General features: G+C 41.5%; 1 long non-coding RNA gene across 3 annotated transcripts in view; it reads right to left on the bottom strand.

The window, feature by feature from the left end:
* Positions 1-20,625, bottom strand: part of LOC114895571 — a 37,003-nt gene extending 16,378 nt beyond the window's left edge. Inside the window, exons 1-3 of one of the 3 annotated variants that reach the window (XR_003793588.1) lie at positions 20,308-20,625; positions 19,764-19,871; positions 9,952-10,123 (exon numbers count right to left, since the gene is read on the bottom strand). This is a non-coding gene — a long non-coding RNA (uncharacterized LOC114895571). Of the gene's footprint in view, positions 1-9,951; positions 10,124-19,763 lie in introns of those variants that run through there. The other 2 variants (XR_003793589.1, XR_003793587.1) reach the window with 2 other exon arrangements.
* Between the last annotated feature and the right edge of the window lie 365 nt (positions 20,626-20,990).

Genomic DNA, 20,990 nt, shown 5'->3' with positions numbered 1-20,990 from the left:
GGAACTTTAAATGCATCTTGAGTAGACCTATTTCAAAAGGCCAGTCATTCCAAGACTAAGTCTGCCTAACTCTTGGGCAACTAATGCATTTATCAGACTCGTTGCTTGGCTCATGTAATCAAAATAACTTGATTAAATAGATTTTTTATTATTAATCTGATTGCCAACTTTAGGAAGATGGAATGTAAACTAAAAAACAGAGCTTACTTACTTAAAAGCATGTTTTAAACACTTTCTGCATGCTCCTGCTTTAGAACATGAACTGCTTCATCCCCTAAATGCAGTTCAGTCCCCCTGTTACACACCTTCACAGAACCCTATTCTTTTCACTTGCAATGCTCCTCAGTGCTTATTCAACACCAGTCCTACTAGACTATATACTGATGATACAGAATCTGTGTTTCCTGTTTAATGCATAACATAGCATAGTGCCTGGCACATTCAATAAATATTTCTAGAACGAAGAGGAGAGGTGTCATGCCATGCCTCAGTGTGTACTTCTGTGCTTAGGGTGGTGCCAACACATGGCAGGTGTTCCATCAGAGTGAAAGGAAGGGAGAGAAGAAGGGGAGAAAGGAGGAATGGAGGAAACAACGCTGGGCCTTTCAAGGAAAACAGCTAACTTGTGTCCTTCTGACTTGATCAAACAATACAACTTCTCAGCATTTTACTTCCAAGAAAAATTGTATGCGGGGGTCCAACTATTTCAAAATGTTTTTGAAACTCTCCAAGCCTATGGAGCACAACGGGCAAAGTGTCCCTACAGCAAAGGCTGGCATCATTGCACCCGGAGGGCATTAGTGGGGCCGGGCTCCAGACCAAGGGACTAGCCGCTAAACTGTTCAGTCAGTCTGCTTTACCCCAAGCAGAGACACTTGCCCACTTCAGGACTCTACACATGTGGAGGGGTCTAGTCAGTTACTCCTGGAGCAAAGCAAATACTCTCCTCCCCAGGCCAACAGCACACAGGCAGGAAGGCAACCCTGACTCACAGAACCTGGCACTGATTATAGAAAAGAGTTCTTACACTCTGGGAAGTCAATCTCACTTATATATTAACTATCCCCCTGGCCCTGGGGATCTGGCTTTGGAGAGGGTCTCAAGATTTTGGACATCTCAGAAAAAAGCATATATTCTGTGTCCAAAATGTTGATTAAAATGTACAAACAGACCATCTTCGCTGAAGGAAATTTGGGAAGTACCTTCCAGGGTCATTGCCAATGACCTTGTGTTGGTCTTCCCTGCCAGCCCCTCTTCACCCCCTTCTCCCCAGCCTCACCTACAGCTCTGCCCCTCTTTTAACCTTGTGGTTGAAAGTCTAACAGACAAGTGCACACATGTCCTCCTATCTAAGTGACGTAAGCTGTTCTACCTTTTGTTTCCCTGATGCATCAACGGGAAGGAAGCTATTCATAAACCCAGGAACAAGTGAGGGACCATTGGGAAGGATGGGTTTTCAAATCTCTATCCCAGATCATCCTTCCTCATTCACTTGCTTGTTGTGATTGGCTGAATGTTTGTGGCCTGCAAAATTCATCTGATGAAGCCCTAACCACCAAAGTGATGGTATTTAGAGGTGGGTCCTACAAGAGGTGATAGTCATGAAGGTAGGACCCTCAAGATGAGATTAGTGCCCTTTTAAGAGGAGAAAGAGAGAGATCTCAATCTCTCTTCACACGCATGCACAGGGCATGGGCCATGTGAGCCCATAGCTGGAAGTGTGTCTGTCTGTCTACAAGCCAACAAGCAGGCTTTCACCAGGACCTGAATCTGCTGGCACCTTGATCTTGGACTTCCCTGCCTCCAGAACTGTGACCAATAAAGCCACCCAGTCTACGGTACTTTGTTATAGCAACCCGAGCTGGCTAAGACGCTTATATTGCTACAATTAATTATTTGTTTGATGACAGATTCCTTCCCTTATATTAACAGCTCTCCAAGAGCTAGTCTTATTCACCTTTGCCCCTCATGGTGCCTAACCACAGGTACCTGACTGTATAGATGCTTATTAAATGTTTGTTAAACCTTAAATTCTGTGCTAAGGAGTTTGGACTTGAACAACAAAAACAATTGGAGTTTTTTTAATGAGGAGTGTTATTAGCTGTGTATTATCAAGCAAATGACTTGTCCTTTGGAACCTCAGGTTTCTGGTAAGAGGAATGAGGTTGTCCAAGGGAAAAAAGATGGGCAAATTCTCTGAACAGCATAATTCATTGCATAACTGTATGAGAGCCATAGCATTTCATGTTTGCCTTTCTGCACTCCTCACAAGGCAAGAAAATCTGCTAAAAGAGCACTCTGTGGTGCTCATCTTATTTCTGTTTATTTAAGCTGGAGTATCCTGTGACTGAGTAATTCTTTCTAACCGTACGCTGTTGCTGCCTAGGCAGAGAAAGTGTCCAAATGTGGAGGGGATTTGAAACCCTTTATTATGGGAAAAAAATCTCCCATCGTGCCTTGCAACTTTACTCCTAGGCAATAAATGCAGATTCCTTTCTAAATAGTTTAAAATTCACTTTGCAATCCAAAAACTACTGAAGGGGATGAAACCTTGAGTTTAAATTTGTCAAATATGCTTTAGCAGCAAAACAGGCTATTGAAACACAGACAGACAGACACACACACACACACACACACACACACACCCATGCTTGCTGCTGTTGTTGCCATTCCATCCTGAGGATTACTTAGTTTAGAAAGCCCACAATGCACTAAACAATTCCTATAAAATGTCCTAGCTGGGGAGTTAGCTATGTGATAAGGATTCCCATATATGGGAGTGTGACTAAGCTCTGAGAGAAAATATGGCAGAGACGGCTGGCTAAAAATCTGGGATAATTCCCTGAGAAGGAAAACAAAAAGAAGGAAGGATAACAAAACCCGCGGTGCACAGGAAATGCCTGGCTCACAGAAGGGTGAGCACGTTTGTGTGGGAAAACGCACAATCTGGCCAACGCCAGTTCCCAGTGGAAAGATGTCTTCAAAATGCTCTCTCCCCATTTGTACCCTTTCAGATGCCTAAGAGCCTCTTCGGGGACTTTTAAAAAGACCCTGGCCCTTCAGGCCAGGACATTTTGAACAGCCTTTCTCACAGGCTTAGCTCTGTGTTCCTTGCAAACTGCTAAATCCCTCAACCTCTAAATTTTGTTTTGAAGTCATAAATTTCTCTCCAGGCGTCTTGGTTTTCAGAAACCAGCACAGCATGTTTCATTTGTGAACAACTGGAAGAAAGCAGATTTACTGACAAATTTTTTTTAAAAAAAGATTTTTTAACTTTCATTGGCTTTTAATTTTACATAAAGGTATGCCCCCTCTGCCAGATGTAGGAAAGTGCAATGGAATTAGAGTAGCTTAATCCTCAGAATTGCACTGGTTTGCTAGTCTAAAAATATCTCGACTGGCTAAAATGTTGGGCTGAATTAACAAAATATAAATGAGGAGAAAAGAATGTAATATCCCTCACTTAGCTTCAAAAATTCAGCTGCATGAGTGCATTTAGGGGTTTATCTACTAGTAAGTCTACTGGTCCCGGCCCGGTTTCCCCACAGACAGGCCGCTGGGGGTGGGTTCAGGGGGGCCTAGATCACAGCCCCAGCCCTGCCCCTTGCACATATGTATGTTTGGGGCAGGTCACTTCACTGAACCTCAGGGTTCTCACTTGAAAAGTGAGAAAAACAAGAAATCTTTCCCCAGAGATGGGTAAAGATTAAATGAGATGACAAATGTGAAGCATTGATCACTAAGTTCTCACCAAATAAACACCTGTTATTAGGTCATCTGTCTCTGCATGGGCACCACTTTGGAGGACAAACTGATCAGTGGGCTCCACTCAGCTTTTGGTATTTCTGCTCTAAACCAAATCTGTAAGGGTCAATACACTGAAAATGTTAAAGCCAAAAATGAGTTTCTTTGGAATAACTTAATGCACACAATTTGAAGAACCTTGAAACCATTCACAGGGTTTCAATAATCAACTACATATATATATATATATATATATATATATTTATATTTGGTTTATGGTCTGGCTTCCTATGTTGTTTTGCGGTACTTGGGCCTCTCACTGTTGTGGCCTCTCCCATTGCGGAGCACAGGCTCCGGACGCGCAGGCTCAGCGGCCATGGCTCGCGGCCCCAGTCACTCCGCGGCATGTGGGATCTTCCCGGACCGGGGCACGAACCCGTGTCCCCTGCATCGGCAGGCAGACTCTCAACCACTGCGCCACCAGGGAAGCCCTATATTTTTAATATATCAGTCGATATCCTTATATCAATCTTTCTTGTAAGTCCCAGGTTGAGTGTCAAGATCACTGCCCCCATCCTCCACCCCCTTGGTAGGCTGGTGGCTAGAAGCATCTCATGGCCCAGGTAGAGTTGCTATCAGTCCTCTTCATGTCTGTTATCTCATTCTTGCTCGTGTTAATATGTTAATTCACATTTCTTTCCTTTTCTCCTGTTTTCTCTCTCTCTCTTGCCCTCTCTCTCTCTGGTACTTAGAGACATTAAGTTTTCAGACTAATGCTGCTACTACTACATTTCCTCTTTATAGTGACTGCCTGGGTTCAAACCCTCTGTTATGTAAATCTTTTAACCTCCCTTTGCTTCCATTTCCCTATCTGTAAAATGACCTAAAGCAAGAAAAGACCTGCTTCCTGACAGTGTTAGAAAGGGACATCCATTTGTGCTGTGTTCGAGGGCCAAGAGGCACAATGGGAAGAGAGAGAGCTTAGACCTGGAGGTGCCTCCTTCAAATCTCAGCTCAACCATTTTACAGCTGTGTGGACACGAACAGTTATTTCATGTCTCTCGGCCTGATTTCTCATTTGTAACACAGAGCAGCAGACTGTTGCTGCTTACCCCATATCCATTTCCTGTTTGTTTGTTTTTTTAACCAGTAAAACCCTGATTTTGTTTGGAGCTGAAAAGTGCCCAGATAAAATTTTTCATTTCCACTCTCCCATCTGATACTGGCCATGAGCTGTAAGGAGGAACCACCGAGTACAGCTGATAGAAGGCTGTTTCTAAAGGACAGCCTGGGCTGCCACGAACTTCTCCCTTTGCCTTTTATCCTCTTTCCCCTAGAACCTGGGCACAATGCCTGGAGGGACAGCAAGCCACCCCGTAACCGTAAGGTGACAAACGTGAGGATGAAGCCTATACGCTAAGGATGGCTGAACAGAAAGAGGAAAACCCCTCCTCTAATCGCCTCACAGGGTTCCCAACAAGCACTGGGCTGCCCACCTCCAAGCTTGCAAAATAAGTTGCAATTCAAATAGATCCCTATCTTTTAAGTCTTTGTTGGTCAGTTTGTCTGTTATTTGCAGTCAGACTCTTCTCAAAACAGGTACCCAGGGCTTCCCTGGTGGCACAGTGGTTGAGAGTCCGCCTGCTGATGCAGGGGACACGGGTTCGTGCCCCGGTCCGGGAAGATCCCACATGCCGCGGAGCGGCTGGGCCCGTGAGCCATGGCCACTGAGCCTGCGCGTCCGGAGCCTCTGCTCCGCAACGGGAGAGGCCACGGCAGTGAGAGGCCCGCGTACCGCAAAAAAAAAAAAACAACAGGTACCCACAGGAACTAAAATGATACTTGCTTCCCAGGATCCCTGTGACAATAAAGTAGGTTAGGTACCTAAAGTGTTTAGCGTGATTCCTGGCACATGGCAGACTTCCAATAACAGTTGTTTTTTTTTTAATTGGCGTATAATTGCTTTACAATGGTGTGTTAGTTTCTGCTTCACAACAAAATGAACCAGTTATACATATACACGTTTCCATATGTCTTCCCTCTTGCGACTCCCTCCCTCCCACCCTCCCTATCCCACCCCTCCAGGCGGTCACAAAGCACCGAGCTGATCTCCCTGTGCTATGTGGCTGCTTCCCACTAGCTATCTACCTTATGTTTGGTAGTGTATATATGTCCATGCCTCTCTCCAATAACTGTTTATTCCCTTCTTCCCTTTCCCATCATATTTTGAATTCTCCTTGATATGGGTAATTATCAGAGCTACTGGGGGGCCGTCTCAGATATTTTGCTCTTAATGTGTCCCTAAGTGTGAGTTGCCCAACTGAACGTGATCCCACAGTCTGATGTCACATCCCAAAGCACATGATTCTAGGCTGCCTTCCTAGAGCAGAGTCCCAGCAGAAGGGGCACTAAAGGTCAGGCATTCTCTGCACTAGTACAGGGCATTTATGATAAAGTCCAACCTCCATATTTCACGACCGAGGTCCCTACTGAGAAAAGGGTCTGAAAACCACTGTCATGTTGGTTATCTTTATATGTGTAGCTTAAAAAAGCAAAGGTACAAGGGAAACACGGCAGCTTTCTTCAAATATCACTTAGGCCCCTGGGGGGACTTGGCCAAGTATTAGCTGTGTGGACTTGGAAACAACAGCTTCTGAAAACTCTTCCAGTTCTAGATGAGATGCATTGTGGATCACGGGCTTTGAAAGGATGACCATGATATATTCTCAGCAAGTGTTTAGTGAATTGACTAATTAATTAATGAGTTAGGTATTTAGTCCTGATGTTTCTATGGGTAAATGCAGCTTGAGTCCCAATACCCAACTTATTGGTGAGAATATACCCTGTGTGAAATGGGGGTCACCTGGCTTTGGGGTCATCTGAAATCCAGCCTCTCCCTGATGAGCCCCTTTCTGGGACTGTCCAGGGAAAACCACCTTGAAGGGTCAAGGCCTACAGCCTTCCCCAGCCCAATTTCAAAGGCAGTGACTATATAACTTAAATTGCATAGGCCAGAAGGACTGGTTTATGCTCACTTTTCTGAGACAGTTGTTTTATTTCAGCTGAGTTAGCATCACACATTTTTGGCATCTCCTCCAAGAAGTCTATTCAGTAGGCCAGAAGCATATGAAATGGAGCCTTTGCTCTCAGAAATGGCATACTGACTGTACTTAAAGTTATTAAATCTTGAATGAATGGAAGAGAAAATGTCATACTCTTACCAGCGGAGAAGAGAAAGCACACACAAAATCTCCTAATGTGAAGACAGCATGTTGGGAAATGAAGCTAAAGGGAATTTTTCATTACTTGTATCTGGGTTTTATGTTATAGTGAGAAGTACTGCCTACTACAGTTGGTTTTATGTACACCTCCTCTATAACTACCTAAGGACTCCATTGGGCAAAAATTTATCAGATATCTTGGTTTCTAGTTAGTAGATTTGTGGCAAACATCAGTGACCAAAAAAAAAAAAATCTGAAGTATTTCCACCTACTTGGATGCAGTAAATGTTCCCTTCTCAAATTCAGGTTGAAAAGAAGGAATTCTCTGATGGAAACAATGGAATGAGTTCTCTCACTTTTTATTTTTTGACTTAGACAACACATTCATTTTATTGAGGACTCAGCATTAAGTTTGAAGTTCCAAACATTGGAACTCATTTTTTTTTTTTTTTGGAACTCATTTTTGAGGTGATATTGGAAAATAGCATCACACTTTTTAAATGAACTTTTTCCACTACCCATAAAAGTCAGCTGAAACTTTTCCCATCATTCTTCATTCCTATGCCCTGCCCCAAATTTACCTTTCTATTCTCAAATTTCAAATAAAACCCTCTTTCACAAATGATGAGAAATTTTGAAAAATGAAATTAAGCCACATGACTTTGGCAATGAGGGGAAGGATGAGGTTCTCCTGTATGCTTTCATTATGACTTATTTGGATCATCTAAAAAGCTCTGCATTTTTCTCTTTTTAAAATTTAAAAAAAATTTTTAAAAATTAAAAAAATATTTACAATTTTAAAAGGTTACACTCCATTTACAGTTATTACAAAATATTGGCTATATTCCCCATGTTGTACAATACATCCTTGTAGCCTATATGACACCCAATACCTCTGGGAGTTTGTACCTCTCACTCCCCCACCCCATATTCCCCCTCTTGCACTGGTAACGACTAGTTTGTTCTCTATATCTGTGAGTCTACTTTTTTGTTTTATTCACTAGTTTGCTGTATTTTTTAGGTTCCACATGTAAGTGATATCATACAGTATTTGTCTTTCTCTGTCTGACTTATTTCACTTAGCATAATGCCCTCCAAGCCCATCCATGTTGCTGCAAATGGATTCCATTGTATGTGTGTGTGTGTGTGTATACACATATATATATATCTCACATCTTCTTTATCCATTTATCTGTTGATGGACACTTAGGTTGCTTCCATACCTTGGCAATTGTAAACGATGCTGCTGTGAACACATGTGAAGGTGCATGCAGGGCATTGTGCTAGGTGCCGCCCATATGAAGGCAATTAAACAGGAGTCCTCCCAACAGTGGAATCTAGAATTAAGTAATGAAAAAAAAGTAGTCCGTTTATTCCAACTCCCTTAAACTGGTTAGAGGTATTCACTCATTTACTCATTCATTCAACAAATATTTATTGGGCATCTTCTTTGTGCCAGGCATGAAGGAAGTAAAAAATAAAAAGGTATCTAACCCAGCCTGAGAGAGAGGGTAGCTAATGCTTCTAGGAGTTACAGACTTTGTTTAAGCTGAAAGATGGATGGGAATTATCTAGATCCAGTTAGAAGAGGGTTTTTCAGGCAGTGGAGATCTGTAAAGTGGGGTGTGAGGGGACCAAGTAAGGAGTGGCAATGGATAAGGGTGAGGAGTTAGGGCCAGAAGTTGGAGCAGCTTGAAGGCTATGTAAAGACTTCCAGACTTTATCCCAAGGCGGAAAAGGAGCTCTTAAAATTTTTAAATTTACATTACAAAAAGCACACAGGCTCTGTACAATACACACGAACAGAAGTAAAAAGAGTACATTGTATATCTTCTACTACAACTTGACGGTGCAAGAGTTACTGCCTTTTAAGTATATAATGTATCTAAAAAGAAGGAAAACAATAATTTTTTTAAAAAATTAATGCAGATTGTATCAATGTCAATCTCTTGATTGTGATACTGTACGAAAATTACCCAAGATATTACCATTGGAAGAAATCAAGTGAAGGGTATTATTATTACTATTATTATTTCTCACAACAGTATGTGAATCTACAAAGATCTCAGAACAAACGTTTTTTTAAATGCACCACACACAAAAATAAAGGCAAAGACATCTTCACGGGAAGGAGAATATTGATATAGTAAAACAACACAATGGAACCCACTGATAGCTTCTGAAAACCAATGGAAGCAATTCATCCTATGGAGCTTTAGAGGTGACTAAAGGTTCAGCAGTGGGTCTGTAATCTGCATTTTCATTGCAAAAAAATCCTGGGAGTGATCAGAGCACTGATACAGGAAGGAAAAATGGAATGGCTCAGAGAGCAATGGAATGTTACTAAGAGGAGTAAGATTGTGTGGTTGGGGAAAGAGGTGGCTGCTGGACTATGATTCCTAAGTGGGTTTAGATGTGCCCAACGCCCAGCTTACTAGAAATAAATTTATGTTCTTTCATTGGCTATTGTAGGATACAGTGCTCACCAGTGGCTTCCTCTCCTGCAGGAACTTCCAGTGATGTTTCTAGCAATGTTCCTTGGATACATATGGACACATGATATAAACCGCATAACAATATAAACATAAATATGGAGTAGGACATGCTCAGGTCCTAATATTCAATTCATAAGACAAAACATCCTATCACAAACAAGTCAGAGCTTACCAGCCTCTGGAAAGGTTTTTAACAGTGGGAGTGATATAATCAAACTTGTCATTTAGAAGATCCCTCTGGCAGTGGTACAGACTACTTATTGGAGGGGGTGAAGATTCAACGGAGAAACAGTAAGGACTTCCACTCAAGGAACAGGGGCAATGGAGAGGAGATAGATTCCAGAATTATTAAGGAAGCAAAAATCTCTATCTCAACCATAAGAAATCCCCAGTAGAGCTTGGCCCTTGAATCTGCCGGGGTCAAATTTGGCTGTAAAACAGAAAACTCAAAATAACAATTGTTTAAACAAGATAGATGTTTATTTCTCTTATAAAAAGAAGTCCAGAGACATCAGTCCAGATGTGGTCTGGCGGCTCCAGTGTCACTGCGGAGTCAGGTTCCTCTTGTTCTTCTGATCTACCTTGCAAGTACATAGCTTCTGTCTTTAAAGTTACCTTTTGGTCCGAGATGGCTGCCAGAGCCCATCTAACTGGTCCACATCACTGGTAGTGGAAAGGAAGAAGGGAGAAAGCTGAGCCATCAACTTCTGCAAAGGCTTCTCCAGATCTCCACACATATTGATGTTTATATCTCACTGGCCAAAACCAATGGCTATACCTACTAATGAGGATGACAGGAAAATAATATATTCCAGTCCTGCTATCATTACCAGAATATCTGGAATGGATATTTGATGGATACTTAGGAGTCTCTGTCATAGTCATCAATCAAGTGAGACACAGAGAAGGTGAGAATATCCTAGCCCTCCAGGGGATGAGTCACGGAGTTTGTTGGACACTGTGATGTGCCAGCCAGGTCTCCTTCCATGAAGGACTTTTGCCTCAGCTGCAGAGAGCGTTGTCAACAGACAGCTTTCATCTGTCAGCCCCTTCTGAGAGCCTCCGCACCCAAGGAGCCTAGACAGCTTATGTTCAGTGACCTTCAATACAGGAATATAAGATGGACATCTTCATCCAACTGAGGACAACTCAGAAGAACTATGCTAGCTCCAGCTCTTTCCTTGGAGTTGGCTAAGGCTACTGTCGGGTTACACTGTAGTTTGAATTTTCAAGCTGGAATCTAAACCCCACAAAAAAAACCAACAAAGTTCCCTTCTCTCGCCACAGATTTCTCTCTTTTTTCCAGAAGTGACTCCTACTTCCTTGCCCTCCCTTCCACAGCATGGATGCCACGTTCACTCTTTAATAAACCTCCTGTGTGCCAACCTCCAACTCAGAGTCCACTTCTCAGGCCAGCCAGTGTGGCAAGGAGGGAGGGTGTATCTACCTGAAGTGTCAGAAACTCTGGAAGGAGGCGAAATGTTCACATTTATTGAAAGCAGAGTGGGCTAAAAAGATGGAGACATGCCGCTGCATGCACATTTCCTTTTTTCTGTCTCCTGCTTGCTTCTCATGGCTGTCAGTGCGCATGTCTATAGCATCCATTACATCGCTTCCAACGTGAAACTATCCATTTAGGTTTGGATAACCAGATCCTCAAACTTGTTAAAACTGTGTGTAAAGAAAAGAAAATGGCTGTTGGGTGAGAGCTGGGTCTTCCTAGATGGAAAGTGCCTGAGTGCCCACACGGTAGGACTTCCACTATCTCCAGCTACACGTATTAGAGCCTTTTGTAAAATTTTTATTTTTTGATTTCTTTCTTTGTTCTTGGCTAGGTTCCAGATAGGTAAGATGGGACTCTAAATGCAATAAATAAGAGAGGGAAAAATTACTCTAACTTTGTGGCATTTTTGGTTCTAACTCAGAAGCCAATTTTCCTTACTGTGTCTGGAGCTTATAGAATTTAGCCTAAAACAACCTGTCATCATAGATACCCCTTCCTCTGGCATTCCATCTGCCCGTTTGTGAAAGCTGGTCCATACAAATGTTCACTCAGGATGAAAACAGACCACCTGGGCACCCAGTTGTGTGTGAGGGGTGCTCATGACCTTGGAGGAAAATGTCCCAGAGGGGCCAGAACTGCATTATCACCCAGTTCTCAGGCAGGGAGTCCTACCCCCAAAACACTCCCTCCTCACCAGTGTGTACAGGGGACTGGCAAACATTACACTGCACCCAAAACTTCATAGTCAGAAATGTTTTTTCATTTCCATGACTCAGAGCAAACATTATTCATATAGTGCCTCTGAATACACCCACTTCTGGAAGAAAAGAGAAATTTGTGGCAAGGAAAGATAACTTTGCCATCATGTCTTCCCGGAGTTTAGATTCTGGGTTAGGAAGCATAAGCTGCTAGTGACACAAGCCTGCGTGCTATGTGGCTTTTGAGGTTTGCCTACTCACAGATCTCTCTGGCTCTTCCCACTTGTCTCTGTCAACAATTGACACTGCGGTACTTATTTATCTGGATTTTTAAAAATTGGATTTGTGATAGCACCTTTGCTCACAAAAGCACTTTTCAGGCAAGCAGTCCATAGCAGTTTCCTCCCAGTTTATTTTAGGGAAAAGTGCGAGAAGATCCTCTTCCTTTGAAAAACCCTAACTAAACTCACACAAGTCTGTAAATATATTTTCCCAGAGACTTTTATTCATCTTTGAATCTTCCAGGGTCTGACACCTGGAGTACAATAGACACTAAATGTTTGTTGAATGAATAAATGAATGAGTGAATGAAAGAAACAAATGACAATTACTGCGTGAATAAATGAATGTGAGCTCAAGAAGCTTACTGGTAGGAGGATAAAATTCGTTCCTGAAAGGTATAACACAGGAAAGACTGGATGCTGTGAGAAGGTGGGAGGGAATGATCACATCAGGTGAGATGAGTGATGTTCAATCAGGCTGTATCTGGTAGAGTCGCCAGGAGGGCTTTACAAATCACAGAGCCCAACCTGTTAAATCAGAATCTTTCAGGGTGGACCCAGGCACTGGTGTTTTTTTAAAGCTCCTCAGGAGATACCAATGTTCAGCCAGAGTTGAGAGCCACTGGGACATGAGGATAAGAAAGAGATTCATAAAGGAAGTGGTTTTTTAAAACAACCTTTAAGGATGGATAGAGTTTTGACTTGTAGAAATGAGCAGGAACTAGGGAAGATGTCCTGACCACCCCTCCCTCCCAACCACAATTCCAGACTGTCTATCCTACCTAATCCAGACAGATGCTGGCAACTGGTAAGGGGGCGCCTGTGCAATTAAATGACTTTTTCCCCTCTGGGCCATCTAAGAGCCTGGCCACTAGTGTCTGAAGGACTCAGGTGAGGGTCTGAACACTGAGGATCTTGGGGGAGCTGGCCTGAGGGGCTGCCCACCCCAGGGCATGTCTGTATCTACTGGTATATTCCAACTCAAGAGCTGAAAAGGGAAGTTAGTGATTTCATCCTTGAGGTTGGGAGCTCATGAAAAGATGGGAAACCTAAAGTCTTCCTTCCTGTGGTGACTTCACAGGGATCTGACAACCCACCGTTTGCTCCACTGGCAGCCCCTGCAACAGAGACCACAGGGCCTTCCACTACTCTCAGAAGTGATGCTGCAGAAGGCTCTTAACAACTATACCCAAACCCCAAGGATTAAACAAAGAAAAATAATACATCAGAGAAGGACAACAGCTAGAGAGAGAGCAATAATAAACAAAGCAATCAAAACATAAAAAATAAAGATCTGTAAGATTTTAGAGCTACTGGAGGAGATCGTCTACAAACTATACAAAAAAATAACAGTAATAAGAGGTGCTGAGGAGATTTTTAAAACACCTTCAGAAGACAGCCTAGAATTTAAATAGGCAAATGTGATTTTCAAATTAAAACTAATTGAGTTAAGTAAAGAGTAGGATAGTCAGTGCTGAGACTCAATTCAGGGCCTAGAGGATCAGGTGGAAGAAACAATTCAAACCACAGAACTGATGGCTTCCATAGGGAAAACAGAAATTCCAGAAGGAGAAGGAGGAACAGCTGGACAGACGCAACAAACATTGATGCAAGAAAATTTGGTACAGATGAGGGAAGATCAGTACCTGTCTTGCAAGTTTTCACCAAATTCTACACCCAGGTGTATCTTGGTCGATTTCCAAATTCCAAAGGTAAAGCAATAAATCTTTCAGGTTTACAGGTAAAAAGAACAAGAAAGGAGAATCACATTGGCACTCAACTCTGCTGCATTGAAAACTAGGACAGTAACATTTATGGGCTTTTGAGAAAAAGGACTGCAACCTAGGATTCCTCTGCTGGCCAAGTTAGCCTTCATCTGTCAGCGAGAAAGAAAGATACTTGGGGCGTGCAAGAATTCAGAGAATATACTATTCCCACGCGCTATCTGGGGAAAATACTAAAGAAAGGGCTCTAATTAAACAACAAATGAATCATAGCAGAGACCTCAAGATCAGGAAAAAAAGAATAAGTAAAAGGAAAGAGTAGTGAGCTATGATGCTTGCTATTTATATAAATATGTGTAATATCTAAATCCATAACAGTAGGTTGCCTGAGAACGTGTAATATAAATTCTAAATGAGGATTCTTGAAATAGGCAAGGAACATTCCAAGGAAATTCTAATAATAATAATAATCCAGAATGAAAAACTCCTTTGTATCTCAGCAAAACCCAGAAGTGGGAGACAGATGAGGCAACAAAGCAAAAGCATTTATTATATCTCCTCTGGAGAGAGAAAGGTGAAGGAACGAGGAAGATAAAGTCTTCTAAAAGAGAGTTAGTAAACATGAAAGCAGAGTGAACTAAATAGAAAAGAAAATCGTATGAGACACTACTGAACAAATCCAAAGGCTTGTTCTTAAAAAGTTCACTGAAATTGATAAACCCTTCCCTAGTCTGTTTAAAGAAAAGTGAGAACAAAAAAATAAACAAGAACGCTCCCCAGACGTGAGAGCCCAGAGCCACCTGCCCGCCAGCATCTGCCCTGGGACTCAGGGGCTCAGGGATGGGCTGGGTTGGGATGCCCCACCCTTTCCCACACATCCGTCCCCCCACGTCCCAGATTTGTCTCAGCCACATAGCCAACATGGATCAAAAGCTGCAGATGACATCAACGTCCCAAGAGCGTTGCTCTAATTAAGAATAATACAATAATTTTGGATGATTAAAAAATAAATAAATAAATAAAAATAAACAAGAACACCTGAAACACATAATGTTCTGTGTCAATTATACCTCAGTTTAAAAAAACAGACAAAATTGGGAGTGAAAAAAGAGCCATCATCACAGATACAGAAGAGATTAAAATAATTATAAGAGTTTACTATATGCTAATTCTATGACAATAAATTTGAAGATCTAGAGGAAATTACCAAAATTAATCCAAGTGAAAACCTGAATTTTCAGTGGGAGAGTGGGAGAGAAAAGAAAGGTTGTTAAATATCAACCATTAACAAGGGTATCAGGACAGATGGTTTAACAGCTCAGCTTTCTAATCTTCAAAGAATAGATAACATCAGTGTTAATTAATTTATTCTAGACCATGGAAAAAACTGAAAGTTTCTCCATTTATTTTATGAAGCAAGCATGATTTTAATGCTAGATAAAATATTAACAAATAGAATCTAGCCATGTGGCAAAAAAAATAATACACTGGAACTAAGCAGAGTTTATTCTAGGATTACAAAGCACAACATCAAGAAATCTATCAACATATATATTTTCATCAATAAATTAAAAGTGAAAAACCATACCCTATCAATAGTTCCTGAAAAGGTATTTGATAAAATTCAGCAGCCACCCATATTAAAGCTTTAAGGAAAATAAGAATGAAATGATAGTTGTTGTATGTAATAAAGTCTCTTTATCAAAAACCAATAGCCAATATCATTCTCATTGGTCAAACACCAAAAGCACTTCAATTAAAATCAAATCCAGACAAAAATGCCCACTATTGCCACTGTAACTCAACATTTTCTTCAAGATTCAGAGATTAAAACAAATGTCATAAGGTAAGAAAATGAAGTGATTAGTACAAGCATGTGAAAGATGAAATAAAGTATTGGAATATTTCTTTTTGCTCAAGGTTTTATCTCTTCTTTTCAGATTTAAGCCTGCTATTAATGTTCCTGTTTAACATTGGCTTGGAGGTTTTTAGAAAATATAATAAGAACATAAAATTAAGTAACTGACATAAGTATTTGATAATATTTTCTTCCATTGACCACATGACTCCATTACTAGAAAACCCAGGAAAATCTAGTTTTAAAAAAACACTCAAATTAATGAAGAATTTGGTAAGGTGACAAATTTTACAGAAACGCATACAAAAATTAATCATTTCTCTATACTATAGCATGTTCACCTAAAAATAGAAATGAGAAAAATACTCAATTAATTTTAGTGACAAAATCTATAAAATATTGAGGGATAAATATAAAAGAAACATAAGACTATGGAAAAAAACCTTATGAAAAAAACCAAAACAAAATCTGAAGAAACTTTAACACCAATCAATTTGTTCAGAGGAGTTAATATCTTAACAAATTCCTTCTCCCCCCAAATATAAATGTAATACAATGCCAATTATAATCCCAGTAGTTTGTGGGTTGTTTTTTTTTTTTTTTTGGCTGGGGTTTTAATAGGAATTGCATTATATTTGTATATCACTTTGGAGAGAATTAGTTATCTTTACTATGTTGAGTCTCTCAATCCACAGCCATGGTCCCCCTTTCATTTATTTAAATCTTTGATTTCTCTCCACAGCACCAGTAGATTTTTTGATTGTAAGTAAATTGGTTTTGAAGTATAGTGTACATACAGAAAAGTGCCAAACCATAAGTGTGCCCATGTAACTAACATCCCCATAAAGAAATATAACATAACCAGCACTCCTTAAGTTCCCCATCCCGTCCCCTCCCGGTGTCCCCCAACACCAAGGAGAAAAAACCTACTATCTTGACTTGTAATACCACAGACTTACTTTGCCTCCAACAGGTTTTGTTTTTTAATTGGATAAAATATGCTTAGAACTTACACAGACAATAAATGTTCAGAAGGTAAGAAAAATAGGAAAAAGAATAACAATAAGAGACGTCTAACCTTATCAGTATCAGAGCACTCCAAAAAGCTATAGTAATTAAATCATTGTGTATTAGTACAGGAAGAGACCAACAGTAAGAGGTACAGAATAGGGGATGAAAAAAATCAATCCCGGTACATGTGAGCATTTAATACAAAGCTGATAATTCAAGACAGCTGGGAAAGAATAGATTATTTAATAAATGATACTATCTCAACTTACTAGAACAAGTTGAATCCCATCTTATGCTATATACAAAAACAAATTTTAGACATATATAAGACTTGTTACATTTGTATAAAATAAAACAATAACTAGCTTAGAAGAAAATCTAGGTAAATACATGGGTTGGGGAATCTTCTTATCATAACAGGAAACCCAGAACCTCTGAAAGAAAGGCATATTTGACTTAAATTGAAAATGCCACTAAGATAATACGTAAGTGATACATTTGGACGGAAAGAGTTTTACAGTTGACAGATAAATGATAAATAACAATACTATAAAAAGAGCTCCTACAAATTGCCCTATCAAAAAATGGGCAAAGACTATGAATAGATAATTCACAGAAAAGCAAATCCAAATTCTCAACAAACTTGAAAAGATGCTCAAGCTCACCAGTAGTCCACAAACTGCAAATTAAGTTTACAATGAAATATCACTTTACGACGATCTGAATGGAAAATATTAAAACTAGAGTGATAGCGACTGTTGCTAGTAGGGGTGTGGGTAAAGCACTCTCTATATTTTACTACTGAAAATATGATGTTTGGGCCCTTTTGAAAGCAATCTGGAAATATATAATAAATTTTAAAATACACATGCCCTTCAACCTTGGAATCTATTCAGTAGAAGCAAAAGCATCAGTACATAAAGATACAGGCTTAAGAATATTTATTGCTTCACTGTTTGTAGTGACAGAAACATAAAACAAACAAAAAAATGTCTTTCAAGAGAAAGATAAATAATGGATAAATTATGAAAAAGTCTCATCATGAATTATTATGTAAGCCAACACAAAACAATGTATTAGAACCATACCAGGTGACAGAGGGATTTCCACAAGGTATTTTTAAGTGAGAAATAGAATATGTACAAAATCCATGATCTAATTTTTCCAGAGAAAGCAATGAACTCCCCCAAACCCTACATATACAGAGATTTAGCTATTTATCATCTATCATCTATCTGATATATAATCTATATATCTATGTGTATATAATCTTATGTCATTATATGAAGATGGAGAAAGTTAAAAGGCTATTAGCACCTGGTCATCTGGGGTAAGGGACTGGGGGAGAGAGCGGGTGGGATGGATACTTGAGAAGACTAAGAAATGAGAAGTTGCAGGGAATGTATGGATGGGAGTGAGTAGTTCCACTTATCTGAAGGGTACTTCAAGGATTCTGGGTATACTCAAAGTTTGAACTCCAAAGCTGCTGGTGGGGGCCTTTCCTGAGGGATACTAAGGCCAGACCCTCCTTAGAGGATGTGGGTACAGGACATATCACAGAGAATGCCTCCTGTCCCTCCCAACATCTGACCCGGTGAAATCATGTCATGACAAATACCAAGGCCACTGTGAGGGACCCATAGTCTGGGATGTGCAGGACCTAATGCTGTGTTTAGGGTGAAGTGTTCCTGCAGGTCTCCTGCCAGGGGGCAATGGGGTAACCGTGGGATCACTGTATGTGTTTATGGAACCCAATAACCCCCAGGGACCTTATGGCCTAGTTTGGGTAGGTCAAAGTCCTACCAAATTCCACAACTCAAGTTATTAAGAACAAACCCCAAGAGATTTTCACTTACTTATCTTAAAGAACATTAAGGGATCCAATTCCTATTCCGTATGGACCATCTTAAACTACCCTTTCTCAGGGTTTTACTTTGAGGTGATGAAAATGTTTCAGAAATAGATAGGTGGTGGTTCCACAACATGGTGAATGTAACTAAACGCCACTGAATTTTTCACTTTAAAAAGGATAATTTTATGTTATGTGAATTTCACCTCAATAAATTATTTAGAAAAAAAAAAATACCTATTCTCTCCCAGCCTAAAACTTACTTTGTATCTTACTCTCAACTCTACCAAAAACGTTCCTGAAAGCCCAGTCCACAAACCCCTCCACTTTAGTTCCTTTTCTCTTCCCTCCTGTTTCTTGTAGTCCTGTCTGCACCCATCCCTCTATCCCATGTCTCAAAATCCCAGGAGGCAGGCTGGCAAACATGGAATTCCACATGTGGGTGAGGAAAGAGGGGAGCTGAGGGGGGAAAGACACATTTTCCTTTAACAGGTGGTGGGAATGGGCGAGCCGAAGGCTGGTATTACTCATTAGTAAGTTTTGCCTCTTTCACATATGGGAGCATAAGGTAATTTGGGTACCAGCCGCCCTCAGCAGCCTGTCTTCCCCCACACTGTGAGTCGCTGCCCCCGCCTGTCACGACAGCTTGTTCTCAGCCCCCCCAAAGCCAAGGCCCTGTGACTGGGAGCCCCCATCTAAAGATTACTTTTGGATGGGGAAAGAGAACCTCCCTCCTTTGGTGGGAGGGAGTCAGGGAGGGAGGGACGGATGGGAGAGCTCCACTGGGCAGCACGCAGTCTTGCAGAACAGGTGGTTTTGTTTATTTTTCTCCATTTCATTTACAAAATTGTACCCTTTCCTAAAACAGCCTCAGGACTCAAGCACAACAAGTATAGGCACAGTGAGATGGCATTTAATCAAAATACAGAAATTTAAGCAGTTAACATCACGATGGAGCAGCAGAAATCACCGCAAAGTAAACATCCAAGCAGCCACTGCCATTTGACTGCTCAGCAACTGAGAGGACAGGACAGGAGACAGGCATGTCCCAGCTCAGCCCCTCACCCTGTTCACCCAGGGCAGGGCCGGAAGGCAGGAACAGGCCAGTCCAGAGGGTCTGGGCCCCCAAGGCTCCAGAATGCACAACTCCAGCCCCTACCTCAAATGAAGTTGGGTTTCCCTGGGCTATTTTATGGGTTAACTACGGTTTTAGGGAATCAATCTGTTAATATTACTAATGCCAAAAAACAAAAAACAAAACACGTCTGAAAGTCATTATGGCACAGTAGAAAGAGCTTTCTACTCCATTAACTCCCACCCACCCCCTTTTTTTTTGAGCCAAATTAACTTAGGTTCAAATCCTGGCTCTGTCACTTACCAGCTGTGTTGAACTTGCACAAATCAAGTAAATTCTCCAGGCTTCTGTTTGCTCATCTCTGGGGCAAGGTCAGAGTGATATCACTGGTTTACTGGGAATCTCAGTTCACTGGGGTCATAAACATGAAACGGTTTATTTTTCCTGAAATTGCTCCCAAACTCTCAAACCCCCATTTCTCACTGGGTAGCTGCTCCTTTAAGTAACAGATCAGCCCAATTCCATAGTGTTTCAGTCACCTTTTATCATTAGACGGTTATTTTCATTCCTTAAGATTCTGCCCTGTTCATTTAAAAATTTCAACCTTCTGTCCATTTCCAGTACTTTTCCTTCCCTCTTAAAACTGCAGAGTGCCAATGAAATTAGAGTTCTAGATAAATAACGTTTTCATCTAAGTACCGCTCATTTTGTTTGCTAAATCTGGCAACCCTCCACCTTCTCCCAAGCACTGGCTTTAGGGAAGTGGTTCCCAATTCAGGCTTCTCATTAAAAATTTCAATGCCTGGGTTCCGTTCCAGACCAGTTAAATCGGAATATCTGGGCATACCAAGAATTTTTTTTTCAAAGTTTCCCTGAGGGACTGGAACGTGCGCTCGCGGCTGACAGCAGCGCTTTAGAGGGGGGTCCGGCTTCTTCCCGTTCTAGCAACGCCTCCCGCTTCCCAGCATGCACTGCTGCGGCGTGGGGGGCGGAGGACGGCGAGGCCGGTCTCGTTTTACGAGACTGTCGGTTGTAAGCTCGTAACCCTCTCAGCTGGTCACGACAGCGCCTCCACTTGACACCGACCGGCCCTTTGTTCCCAGTGTATGGGCAGGCATCCAAACGCGGGCTCTCCTGTTACGTGCTCTGCAGGGCTCCATGAAAGTCTTCCTTCTGGCTGCTCCCTGGTGGGGAGACGAGGCTTCAGCTTGCCCCCAAATCAGCCCTCTGCCGGAAGTGGCCCCCACCCCCGCCCCGACAGCTTCCTGCTGCTGAGAGCCCCCTCCCGCCACAGGCGCCCTTCCAAGGGGAGGGTACTGGCAAGATAGCTTAAACCACACTGCCTCCTACAGGCCAAGGTGACCTACAGGGCTCGTCTCAGCAAGCCGGCACTTCGCACCTGTTGTTCTCAGGTGAGGGTCCAATTCCAGCACCTCCCTCTGCACCCACGACCATGTTACCCTCATAATAACTCATGTTTGTTGAGATTTTCTGGGTGCCTGGCACTGTGCTCAGCTATTTATCTCCTTT

The sequence above is a fragment of the Monodon monoceros genome, unplaced genomic scaffold (genome assembly GCF_005190385.1).
Source record: "Monodon monoceros isolate NGI ecotype Baffin Bay Population unplaced genomic scaffold, NGI_Narwhal_1 Super_Scaffold_14, whole genome shotgun sequence".
Taxonomy (NCBI): domain Eukaryota; kingdom Metazoa; phylum Chordata; class Mammalia; order Artiodactyla; family Monodontidae; genus Monodon; species Monodon monoceros.
Note: the sequence above shows the minus strand (reverse complement) of the source record. Positions and strands in the feature narration are given on the sequence as shown.